At 33.5% G+C, this 11,792-nt stretch overlaps 1 non-coding gene across 1 annotated transcript; it reads right to left on the reverse strand.

Moving 5' to 3' along the window:
- Positions 1-6,742: 6,742 nt before the first annotated feature.
- LOC113700284 (U6atac minor spliceosomal RNA) lies at positions 6,743-6,866 on the reverse strand. The gene has a single exon (XR_003450626.2). It is a non-coding gene; the product is annotated as a U6atac minor spliceosomal RNA (small nuclear RNA).
- Between the last annotated feature and the right edge of the window lie 4,926 nt (positions 6,867-11,792).

Raw genomic sequence — 11,792 nt, forward strand, 5'->3', positions numbered from 1 at the left:
GTGTTTTGTGTTTTCCTTTTGCAGCATTACTTTCAGTACTCAAGATTTTTGCTTTGCCTATCACTTTAGTCTAGGTTAGTCACTTCACTTATTTTATTTAGCACTAGTTAAACCTATATAAACCAACTGGAATTGTTACCAAACATAATATACATTTTTCCTATCTATTTTATTTTATTTATGCATTAATACTTGCTTTTTATTACAACGAATTTTTGCCCTTTATTAACCAGCAGCAATGTATTAAGATACTCTTTATAATATATTTACACATGACACTCAATACATAAATAATCATTCAAATTTTGTTACCCTTAAAACCCTTTAGGGTGGGCATTGGTTGTGCCTAGTACAGCCAGGCCTTACTAGTCTATTTTAAGTGTTGTTTTAGTGCATTTAACTTGCACTGGAAAATTGGTTTTCATTTTTGCCCCTCGATTGACCAAGCTGCCTTGCAGACTACCAAATCTTTGGTGAAGAAAACTTGAACTTTTTGTGGTTCCACCATATAAGGACTAAATTAGCCACAGAAAAATAGTTTCAGGCTAATCAGCCAAAATTATAGATGAGGGACAATTCGACTTTAGTAGAATAGTTGAGAGACTATTTTGATCGTTTTGTGAGCTTCTTGACTTACTTCCCTAACGTTGACACATAATATATGAGACAAAATATCTGCCAGTTGACTGGAAAAAATATAAGCCTAAAAACCCCACCAAGCACCCCCACCCCCAGCACCCAAAAAAAAAAAAAAAAATGTTGTACAAGTTACGACTAAAGCAGTTTCACATTCACAATGGAACTAATTTCCCTACCATTGGCACAGATAGAATATCAGGCAAAATACCAGTTATTGACTGGGACAAAATTATAAGACTAAACCAAAAAAAAAAATAAGAATAAAAAATCCAATCAGTTGTACAGATTGCTACTAAAGCAGTTTTCACATTCACAACACTAAACATCTAGTATAGATCCAATCTGAACTTGAATAATAAAATCCAAAATCCACATCAACTGTGACCTATAGAATTGAAATCAAATGTGCACTCAAGAAAATCTTGCAGGACCAGCACAAATAATGTTGCAGCAGCAATTCATTTAGGCCTGGGCCAATCCTCTCTGAACTGCACAATCAAACTAGCTGCAGAAAAAACTAAAATGGGACATCAAAGCAGAAGCAATGCGGTCATGGCCATCAAGTACTAGTTTCATGATTCTGATACTTGTGTTGAACCAGTCACAAGGCACTTCAGCTGCAAGACATTTAGGAAATGAGACCGATCTCCTTGCACTTCTGGACTTCATGGATAAAAATATCACAAGATTCAAATGGAGTCCTGACCTCATGGAATAATTCCCAAATGGCAAGGACTCACTTGTGACGGCAAACACCAAAGAGTTTAAGGCTTGAATGTACACGGACAGGGCTTGTTTGGATATTTATCTTCTCATATAGGTAACTTAGCCTTCCTGAAGTTCATTAAGCTTAGGCAGAGCAGGTATTACAGTGAAATTCCCCAAGAAGTTGGACAATTATCACTGTCAAGATATCTTAATCTCACAAATAATTCATTTGCGGGAGAAATTCCAGTAAACCTCAGCCATTGCATACCGCTGAAGGTCATTGATGCATTACTGAATAGACTAGTAGGAAGAATTGCATTTGAGCTTGGCTCACTAAAGAATCTTGAAGGACTTTCATTTGGTAAAAACAATTTGACAGGAGAGATTCCTCAGTCCTTTGGGACTCTTATATCCCTGAGACGAATCTATTTGTCCTACAATAATTTGAAGGGTCCTATACCACAAGAATTAGGCCAATTTACAAGCTTATATTCCATTGATGTTGATGCCAATTATTTATCAGGTACGCTTCCATCTGTAATGACTGCAACTAGTAAAGGAAGAATCAGATAGAGAATTGAGACAAGATGAAGAAGAGAGAGCAGAAATGAGAGAGATTTTGGGAAAGGGACGAAGAGGCAGAATATTCAGAAAAGGAGATTTACAATCAATCTTCAGCCCCTTTTTTCCTACATTCAGCTGCTTATTTATACAATAGAATTATTCCTTCTCCTAACTACTACCGCCAGCTTGACAATAACTATCTAGTAACTACCACTAATCATTAATGCTAATGAAGTACTCCAGATGCTCCAACTAAAACTTGATCAATGATGACCTGATGATGATGATCATGGCCGTGGGTCATAACAATACTCTCCCCTTAAAAGAATCCTTGTCCTCAAGGATTGAGCTTTGAAATTAAAAGAATCCTTGTCACAAAAATCTTTTGAACCTTTTTCAGGCCAACTTCAGGCCATCAAAACAGAGCTCTGGTTGTTCCTTTGATAGCTTGTAACATGCATCTTGCAAAAATGAATATGCAGGGCTTTGCAGATTATGTCATCAGCCTGCTTAATTTTGTTGGACTGCTCAAACATGAGTGTATAATAAGAAAATACAGCTCCTGACTTCATGTTTCCTAGACGAATAACCAAGCTGGTGCCATTTATTAGAAAAACAACAATCATTCCCAGTACTTCCACTTCAAAAAAATGACTTTTGAGTAACTTGGGTATGGTCTTCATGACAAACACTTCCTGTTGGAGTGCCTCCTTTGAATCCAGACGTAACTTTGCTCCAAAATCTCCCACCATTTGTTGCATTCTTAGTTGCCAACCCAAGAATCTTATCTTGAATTACAACAAATTCATGAACTCTGAGGATATTACTAGGCTTCAATACAATTAGCATCATATTAATCTCCTCCATGAAATGATCAGATTCACCAGCCATTTGCTCTGAATTTTGATACTTCATGCAGGCAGCCCTTTTTCCATCCTCAAGAACAATCCCTCTGAAATCCACATCGACAAAAGCCAAAAGGCTTAAACTTTCTCATATCAGCTTTGTTTCTACATGAATCAGTCAATTCAAGAATGAAACTTGCAGCAAATATGTCATCAGAACTATTCTTTCTTCCAGATTTCCCTAATGGCTTATGAAGAATTACTGTATCCATATCCCAAATCACAGCTTGAAGAATGTTGCTTGATAAAATTTTGTGTGGGAACTTGCTGTCTTCTTCAACATTAGTGCCACCTTCAAAACCAGATACTATTACGGACCAAGACTTCATTGCATTACTGGCTTTCTTGGGGGTAATTTGAATAAACTGTTCTCCGAGTACAACCATATCATTAAACGCCATCAAAGAATCAAAGTTAAACACTTGCGGCATAAAATTTCTTCCATGTTTTAACTCAGAGAAGACCTGTCTAAACAAATCATCACAGAACTTGGTCCCATTTATTTTCCCACGAACCATCTCCGAGGCTTGGAGCCCAGCATAGTCACCATTCTCTTCTACAGACATTTCATCATTTACCAAAATCTGACTATCAGTTACTTGACAAGCAAGATATGATTCATCACATTTTCTAGCTTTTCTAGAATTTTTCCTCAGAAGACATAACCAAGTCAGTACTTGAAAATTGTGGGAAAGAAATCATACCAACTTTTTCCTCAATCAACATTTGATTGAAATTACTGATCTCAGTTTCAAGAAGTTGATTCTTGAATTCTAATTCTCTTTCATTGCTCAACATTGAACGTTCCAACTCCTCTTGAACTGAAATGGCTGAAGAAGGAAGCTTTGAACTTTCACCAAACAGGTGGTGTTCTTCAATTGCAAAACCATAGTCACCTTCCAAATGTTCTTCCATTTCACCACAGAGGACTTCAAAATTGTCTGTTTCTACCGTTGCCAAATGTGCATCAGTCCACTTCTTGATTCTTGAAAGAGGGACCTCCTTGGAATTTGATTCCTCTGTTTCTTCAAGAATTTGATTCTTGAAAATTTCTTCCATCCCTTTGGCTTGATTAGACACAGTTGAAAGCCACTCATTTTCATCCAAAATTGGATAATCCTCCCTTAATCGCCCCTCTCTGATTAGGGTTCTTAGGAATTCATTAAATGTAGTTGCAAATGAAATCATACAACTCCTTAACTCGGAATCGATCTTGTCAGGCCTAGATTTGCATTCAGCTGCATTTACTTACGTTAAACTGTGAAACTCAGATTCTTGTGTCTCCATTTGATTAAGCAAGAATCAATTTGAAAAGAAGGAAAAGAGAGAAGAGAAAGGAAGTAAAGGAAGCAAGCAGATTAATAGAAGAGTTGGAGATAGAGATAAGAATAGGAAAAGAAGGGACAAGGAAAAGCAGAAATGAATAGAAATGAGAGAGGAACAGAAAGAAGATTAAAAAAAAATGATATCAATTGGGGTAATCAAAGCTTGCAATCTGAGGACCGCAAGCTCTGATACCAATTGTAATGACTGCAACTAGTAAAGGAAGAATCAGATAGAGAATTGAGACAAGGAGAAGAAGAGAGAGCAGAAATGAGAGAGATTTTGGGAAAGGAACGAAGAGGCAGAATATTATTCAGAAAAGGAGATTTACAATCAACCTTCAGCCCTTTTTTCCTACATTTAGCTGCTTATTTATACAATAGAATTATTCCTTCTCCTAACTACTACTGCCAGCTTGACAATAACTATCTAGTAACTATCACTAATCATTAATGCTAATGAAGTACTCCAGATGCTCCAACTAAAACTTGATCAACCGTGACCTGATGATGATGATCATGGCCGTGGGTCATAACACCATCCTCTATCTACAACACATCTATCCTGGCTGGCACTTCTGCTTCAAGTAGTGTACTTCAGGGGAATCTAGGATCTAAATCTAGATTCCAGATTCCCTAAATCTAGGGACCTATTCCAGATTCCCTTGCCCATGCTTCTTTGCTTGGACAACTTGAGCTTATTGCCAACTAGTTGAAAGGACAAGTTCCTACTAATCTTGGAAATCTTCGCAATCTTCAGTGTCTAGGTATTGGAGGTAACATTCTGTGGAGCAACCCTGCAGGAGACTTGGACCTTTTTGCATCTTTATGGAAATGCAGCAATCTACAATCTCTCTTATTGAGAGGAAACAACTTTGGGGTAAGTTGCCTGCTTTCGAATGGAACTCCTGTAACATGCTGGAAAAACTTGATAACCATCAGAATTCAATTTCAGCATGCAGAAGCTGGCTTCAATCAACGACTTGCCTGGTGAAGTTGTTTTTGCTTTTTTCGAATCGTATTCTGGTGTCACCTCTTTGCAAGCAGAAACTCGTGTGTTGTGTACAAGTTTGGAATTATGTTATAAGATGCATTCTGACTCTGTGGTAGTGGAAGTGGATTCTAAGGTGCTTATTGACTCGGTTTGTGGTAAGAGTTCAATTCCAGCGAAGCTTCGTCCCAATTATTTGATGGATTTCACCATTTGTCTTCAGCCGTGACTTTCTTTCTCATTGTTATCAGCAAGTTAGCTGTTGCCGATTCTTTGGCTGCGATAGCGAGTTTGGGATCACATTTTATTGTTTTTAAGTCAGTCCATGAGTTGCCTTCAGCTGTTAAGGGCCTTTGTGATATGGGTTAAATACCAAAAAACCCCTCTCGTGATTTGCCTAATCTTCACTTTACCTCCCTATGGTTTGAAAACTTACAATTTGACTCCCTGTAATTTCAACTAAAGTAAAAGTCTGACAGAAACCATCTAAACTAACGTCTGAAAGGAAAATATCAAAATTGCCTCTCTATAAGAGTTTTGGGTTAAGCACCAAAAATCTCCCTGTGATTTGTCAAATGTACCATTTACCTCCCTATGATTTTAAAACATACAATTTAACTCCCTGTCATATCACCTAAAGTGAAAATCTAACAGAAATTCCGTTAAATACACTTTAGTTGAAACGACGGGGAGTCAAATTGTAGGTTTCTAAACTATAGAAAGGTAAAGTGAACATTAGGCAAACCACAAGGAAATTTTCGGTATTTAACCCTTGTGATATTGACAGGCTTGTTATTGGTAGCCATAGATTCAAGTAGTAGTTCTTTTCTTGAAATTTTATTAGGAGGACGGCCTTTATGTCCTCCTCCCATGCATTGTAATTTTATTTATTATCAAAATCAAACTCACCCGTCAGATATGATTGGCGTTTAATATAAGAAAAAGTTGACAAAAATGATAAGAGAATAAAATTAGGGAAATTACAATGTCTAAATCAAGATTAACTTTTTTTTTTTTTTCAATGTAACATTTTCTGCACAATTGTGCATCAAAAAATTCTTGGGGATGAGAAGAAGGGTCCCGAAGGTATAGTAAATCTGTGCAGATTTGAGTTAAAATTTTTCAATATGGAACATTTGTACTCAAAACTGTGCAAATGCTTTCTCCAACTCTGCTCATGCACTAGAATATTTGACATCGAACCTATAGATCAAGCTCTAGGTTCGATCGAGCTCTAATTTTCAGATTTTTACATTTTTAAGGATCTCAATTAGGCAAAGTTATTGAAAGTTAGACATATTTGGAAAGTCACTAAACATAGCTCCTAAACATACTAAGACATGTACAGCCAAACATTGCAATCGTATTATATGTAAGTGAAAAAATATTGTTCAGTTTCAGTTTTTGTAGGTTGTTAAATTGGCCATTTCCATTTTCTGCTAACTACATGTTCTGTCATTTTAACCATGTGATAAAATAAAATTGCAAAAAAAAAAAATGTGTGTTTTTGTTTCTTTGCGATGGATTTTATTCTTCTCTTTGTTTTTCTATAACAATTGATCACGGTCCTTTTTTAGAAGTTCTTTATTTGTAGTGAATTTTAACGAATCTATTAATAGGGCTTATAGGCCCACCAAAGTGAGTAGCCTTGATCGAATGTGATGGTAGCAGGCAAAGCTTGAAGGCTTTCCCTGTCCCAATTGGGGGGTGCCAATCAACTCTCCTTTCTACGAACACAACCAATCTATTAATGACCTATCTTATATAAGTTAAAACTAATTGTACCTTCTTTTTTTTTTTTTATCAATTGACTCATATCTTTTTTGGGGTAGTTTTGAAATATTTTACTGTAGCAATGTAGGTGAAAAACTTTTACTGTACATGAGATTATTTTTTAGGTTATTTTTTGTGTTTTTTTGGTGGTTTTTGAGGTTTTTTTTTTTTAATGTTTTTGGTGTTTTTGAAGTTGTATTTTGTATTTTTGAGGTTGCTTTTTTTTTTTTTTGTGTTTTTGGTATTTTTGAAGTTGTTTTTGGTGTTTTCGAAGTTGTTTTTATTTGTGTATTACTATAATATTGTATATAAAAAACTTGTTTTCTATAAAATGACCAATCCAAACAGAGCTCTTCAATCACATGTTCTATTCCTATTTTTGACTTGGTCATTTATTACTATTACTAAAATTTGGATAAAGTATGCCACGTAAATACTCACGTAGATAATTTTTTTTCCCTTAGCATTCAAAAGATTCATATACATAGATGCCAAAATTTTCAATTTTCATGTGGAAATTGCTGAACTCTTTGCTGCCACTTCCGGATATTTTGCAGCAATTTGGTTTCAACCTTCCCTCAAAGTATTTTTTCTGCCAGAATGAGGAATCTTTGAATCATGTCTTCCTCAATTACGACGTTCCCTCAAACTTAATGTAGATGGTTTGTCACTCGGGAACCCAGGAGACTCGGGGGGCATCACGAGGTTGTGAAAATTCTTCCAAAATTTTTTTTGTAGTTATTAATAATTTGAGGAAATAATAAATTCATTATCTATTAGTTTGATTTTTAAAGTTCTTTTTTAGTCATGAAAGAATCAAATATTAGCTGCATTTTCTTCCTAATATATCTCCTTCGCTTATAGGTTGACTTATCACTGTTAATTAGAGTAAGCATAATAGATCATGGGATAAGACTTGATTAAAACTAATTATTAAACTGTTATGAAATAACTATTTTTAATCTATTTAATTTCAATATTTGTCTTATAATTAGTATGATAAATTTTATAAAATAGTATTTCTTAGTTCTTTTTTATCAATTTTCGTTCAAAAAATATAAAAACTCTAGAGCATGAAAAATTGGTTGTACAAATATAGCGATGAATAACTATTTTATTTAGTAGATTTGCTTATGAAAAAATTTAAATAGTTGCTTTAAAAGTCTCAACTCAATTTGGACAAGTTAGGTAGGGAATCCTAGCATGTCTAACTTGTTAAAAAAAAAATCTAAATAATTTTCAATCCGAACAGACCCCTTCTATCCAACCATATTCATTCAATTTGTTTGAAGAAATATTTTCTCAAAATTCTTTGAAAATATTTTTTAAATATTTTTTCTTATTTTTCAAACCATCTTTATATCTCATGTGCACCACATCACAAAAAAATACAATAAATAATTTAGTGTTTTCAAAATAGTCTTCAATCCAAACATACTCCTAATAGTGTTTGGATAGAGAACTAGTTGAAAAAATCTTTTGTAGTAATGTTATAATATTTTCTGTGATGGTATATATGTGAGATAAAAAGGTAATCTACAAACATATTTATGATGCAATAAAAAAAGTTTTATCTAAATACAAGCTTTCCATATTTGGAAATCTTTTTTTTTTTTTGGTTGGAGATTCTCTAACCTTTTTCCCACTACACTTTTAGTTTTCCAATCTCTTTTTTTTAAGTCCCATATATTACATTACTAAAATTGTTACAATAAATGAAAATTTTTCCCAAATAACTTTGAGAAATTTTGGAAGAAGAGTAAACGAAGGTTCAAAATTCATAAGCTTAGTAGAAATTTGTAGATGGGGTATGGGTTACTATTCAAAAATTTTTAAGAAAATTTGTCTTTGTTTGGATAGAGTATTATTCCAAATAATTATTTGGAATAATTACTGCAACACTTCTTGTGATGTGATGTATGTGAGATAAAAATATGGTTGAAAATGTAAAAATGTGGATTGGAAAATGTGTTTATAATGCAAGCGAATTTAAAAAAAAAAAAATTTGTTATCCAAACATATTAACATACATATCGTTGTAATTCAACTATATATTTGCATATACATCAATCTAAATGTGCACGTTCAGATGCACACCTATATTCACAATAATGTGCATTGTTGTTCATTATGGTCCACATTTATTATTCAATAAGTTGCACATCATTACGAGAAAAATTTTGTCATTTAGCAATAAATTTAATAATTATTTTAATTCTGAATATAAATTCATGCCTCATTTATAAAGTTTTCAAAGGGATAATTTCATAAACCTATTGTGAGGAGTTGGAACGAGATGGACTGTTTGTAGAGGAAGGGAAGACGGTTCTTCTTAGCTGACAGCCTTGCCTGGTGAAGGCCAAACTAGAAGTTTGAAATGAACTATTAAAGAATCTATTGATATAAGCACCTTTGAAGTTTTAGAAAGATTAGCTTCCTTACTAGTGAGATAGGACCACTGTTAACCATCATAGCATATAAATGACAAAATTATTCACTACTTTAACAATTTTTTACGCCATAAAAAAAGGAAGAGAAAATCGAAATTGCTAAAATAAAATGGCTATTTAAGAAAATTTTTTGCACGTAAACCATGCCACTTATTTACTCCTCCTATGCCAACTATGTACAAGATTATCTTTACTATTCTAATAATTATTTAGAAAAATAAAATAATGGCTATTCAACTCCAAATTTCATAGTTGTCCTATGTCAATTTTATATCAAATCGCTCTTAATATTCTAACTTTTATTTAGGGCAAAAAATTTGGAAGAGAAAATGCCAAAATCCTGGCTATTCTAATAGTAACTATTTTTGAAAAAAAAAAAAGCGATGGAAGAGATAAAATCAAATTCCATAAAAGTCGGTATTCTAACAATTATATTTCCTCCTCAATCAAGCTAAAAAAGGGGAAATTGCTAAACACCCACTTTCTCCCTACCTCTTGTCGTTTTTGGCCAAACTCATGTTAATTTACCTTCGCTATTCTAACAATTCCTTATGCCAAAAAAATGGGCAAAAAAAAAAAAATTGAAATCCATAAGAATTGGCTATTCTAAAAACTATTACTTTAGTTAAACATCCCAACCCCTACTTTTAAACCTCCTATGTCAACTTTATATTCAATTATCCTTGTTATTCTAACTACTCTTTATGTAAACAAAATTTGAAGATAATAAATTGAAATCCATAAAATATGCCAATTAACAATTACTTTTGTATTTAACCATCTCTCTCCTTCACTATTTTAGTTATACTGCAACAACCTTATATTAGATATCTTTGTCATTCTAACAATGATTTATGCCAAAAAATTAAAATTAGAAAAAAATTCCTATTCCAACAATTATTGTTGCACTTAATACCCCTCAAACTTTTTAAGCCATTTCATAAATAATTTAGATCTCGTTTGGATTGTTATTTTTTAGAAATTTTGCAAAAAGATATACAGTAGTGAGATAAACAAATAGTTAGAAAATGTATCAGTACAATATTTCAAACATTTTTTAGTGGAAGCTAACAATCAAAACACACTCTTTTATTAAATCAAATTGATAGAAAATTCAAAATAGGACATCAAAAAATGGTGGAGTTGGAATAAATGTACATAATTCTCCTCATATGACTATTTTTAAAATATTATTAATGTTACACGCACAATGTAAACTGACAAAGGATTAAATCCTACAACAACAATAATTTATTCTACTTTTGCACTATTGTACACTATGACGAAGGAGGAGTTCAAAAGAGTTTTTTGTTTGGGGGATTGGTGGGGTACTTTTGCATTAATCTACACTGCGAGGAAAGGAAAGCCCAAAAGGGTTGCATAGGATTGGAAGGTAAATCATCAGATTAAATAAGTGTACTAGAAGAAGTTTCTTATTGATTTATTAGGAATGACATAAATTTCCGACCTGATGCACAGGAGAACTTCAAAGACTCTCTCTCTCACCATTAGACCAACAACCATAGTTATTAAACCCGGCCCGGCCCGGCGGTCGAACCGGTCAAACCGGTGAACCGGCCATTGGCCGGCCCGAGTCTTAAATTCATAGTTATTAAACCCAACTCGGGAAGGAACCCGGCGAAGGGGGTGGATCAACGGGTTACTGGTTCGACCGGTGGGTGAGTGGTTGAACCGGTGGGTAACTAAATATATTTAAATATTATATTTCATAATTTTTTATATAAGATATATGATATAAATTGTAATAAATAATGCCATAGTAAAAGCTCATTTAATTTAATTTGCTATAAAATAATTAATTCATATAAGAATCAATTAAATATAAAGTTATTTAGTAATACACCAAACTTCAAGTGTAAAATTTTATCTATATTTAGTGTAATAATGTAGCTTATTTATGAATTTTAAGTGTAAAAAATTATTAAATTAATATTTGTCTTTGAAATGAATTATGTAATGTGTTATTTTTGAAATTCATTTTATAAATTATAGAGTTTGGAGGGTACTAATTTTTATTAAAAGATTTCAAATAAATTTATTTTAGAGAAAGAAAGATAGAATTGAAAAAACATATATATATTATAATAAAGACCTTTTATTAACAAATTTTGGAGTAGCCTAGTGGTAAGCATGCATTATTGATCGGTGGAGGTCCAAGGTTCGAGCCTTGACAAAGGCAATAAAATTTTTTCACCAAAAACGGGCCGGTCAACGGTTCTGTAGCCCAAACGATCTAATTTAAGCATAGTTATTAAACCGGCCGGCCCGGCGATCGGACCGGGCTAACCGGGGAAACCCGACCGGGTTTGTCCACGGACCGTTCCCGGCCCGTTTTTGGTGAAAAAATTTTATTGCCTTTGTCAAGGCTCGAACCTTGGACCTCCACCGATCAATAATGCATGCTTACCACTAGGCTACT

Source organism: Coffea arabica, chromosome 7c (genome assembly GCF_036785885.1).
Source record: "Coffea arabica cultivar ET-39 chromosome 7c, Coffea Arabica ET-39 HiFi, whole genome shotgun sequence".
NCBI classification, from domain to species: Eukaryota; Viridiplantae; Streptophyta; class Magnoliopsida; order Gentianales; family Rubiaceae; genus Coffea; species Coffea arabica.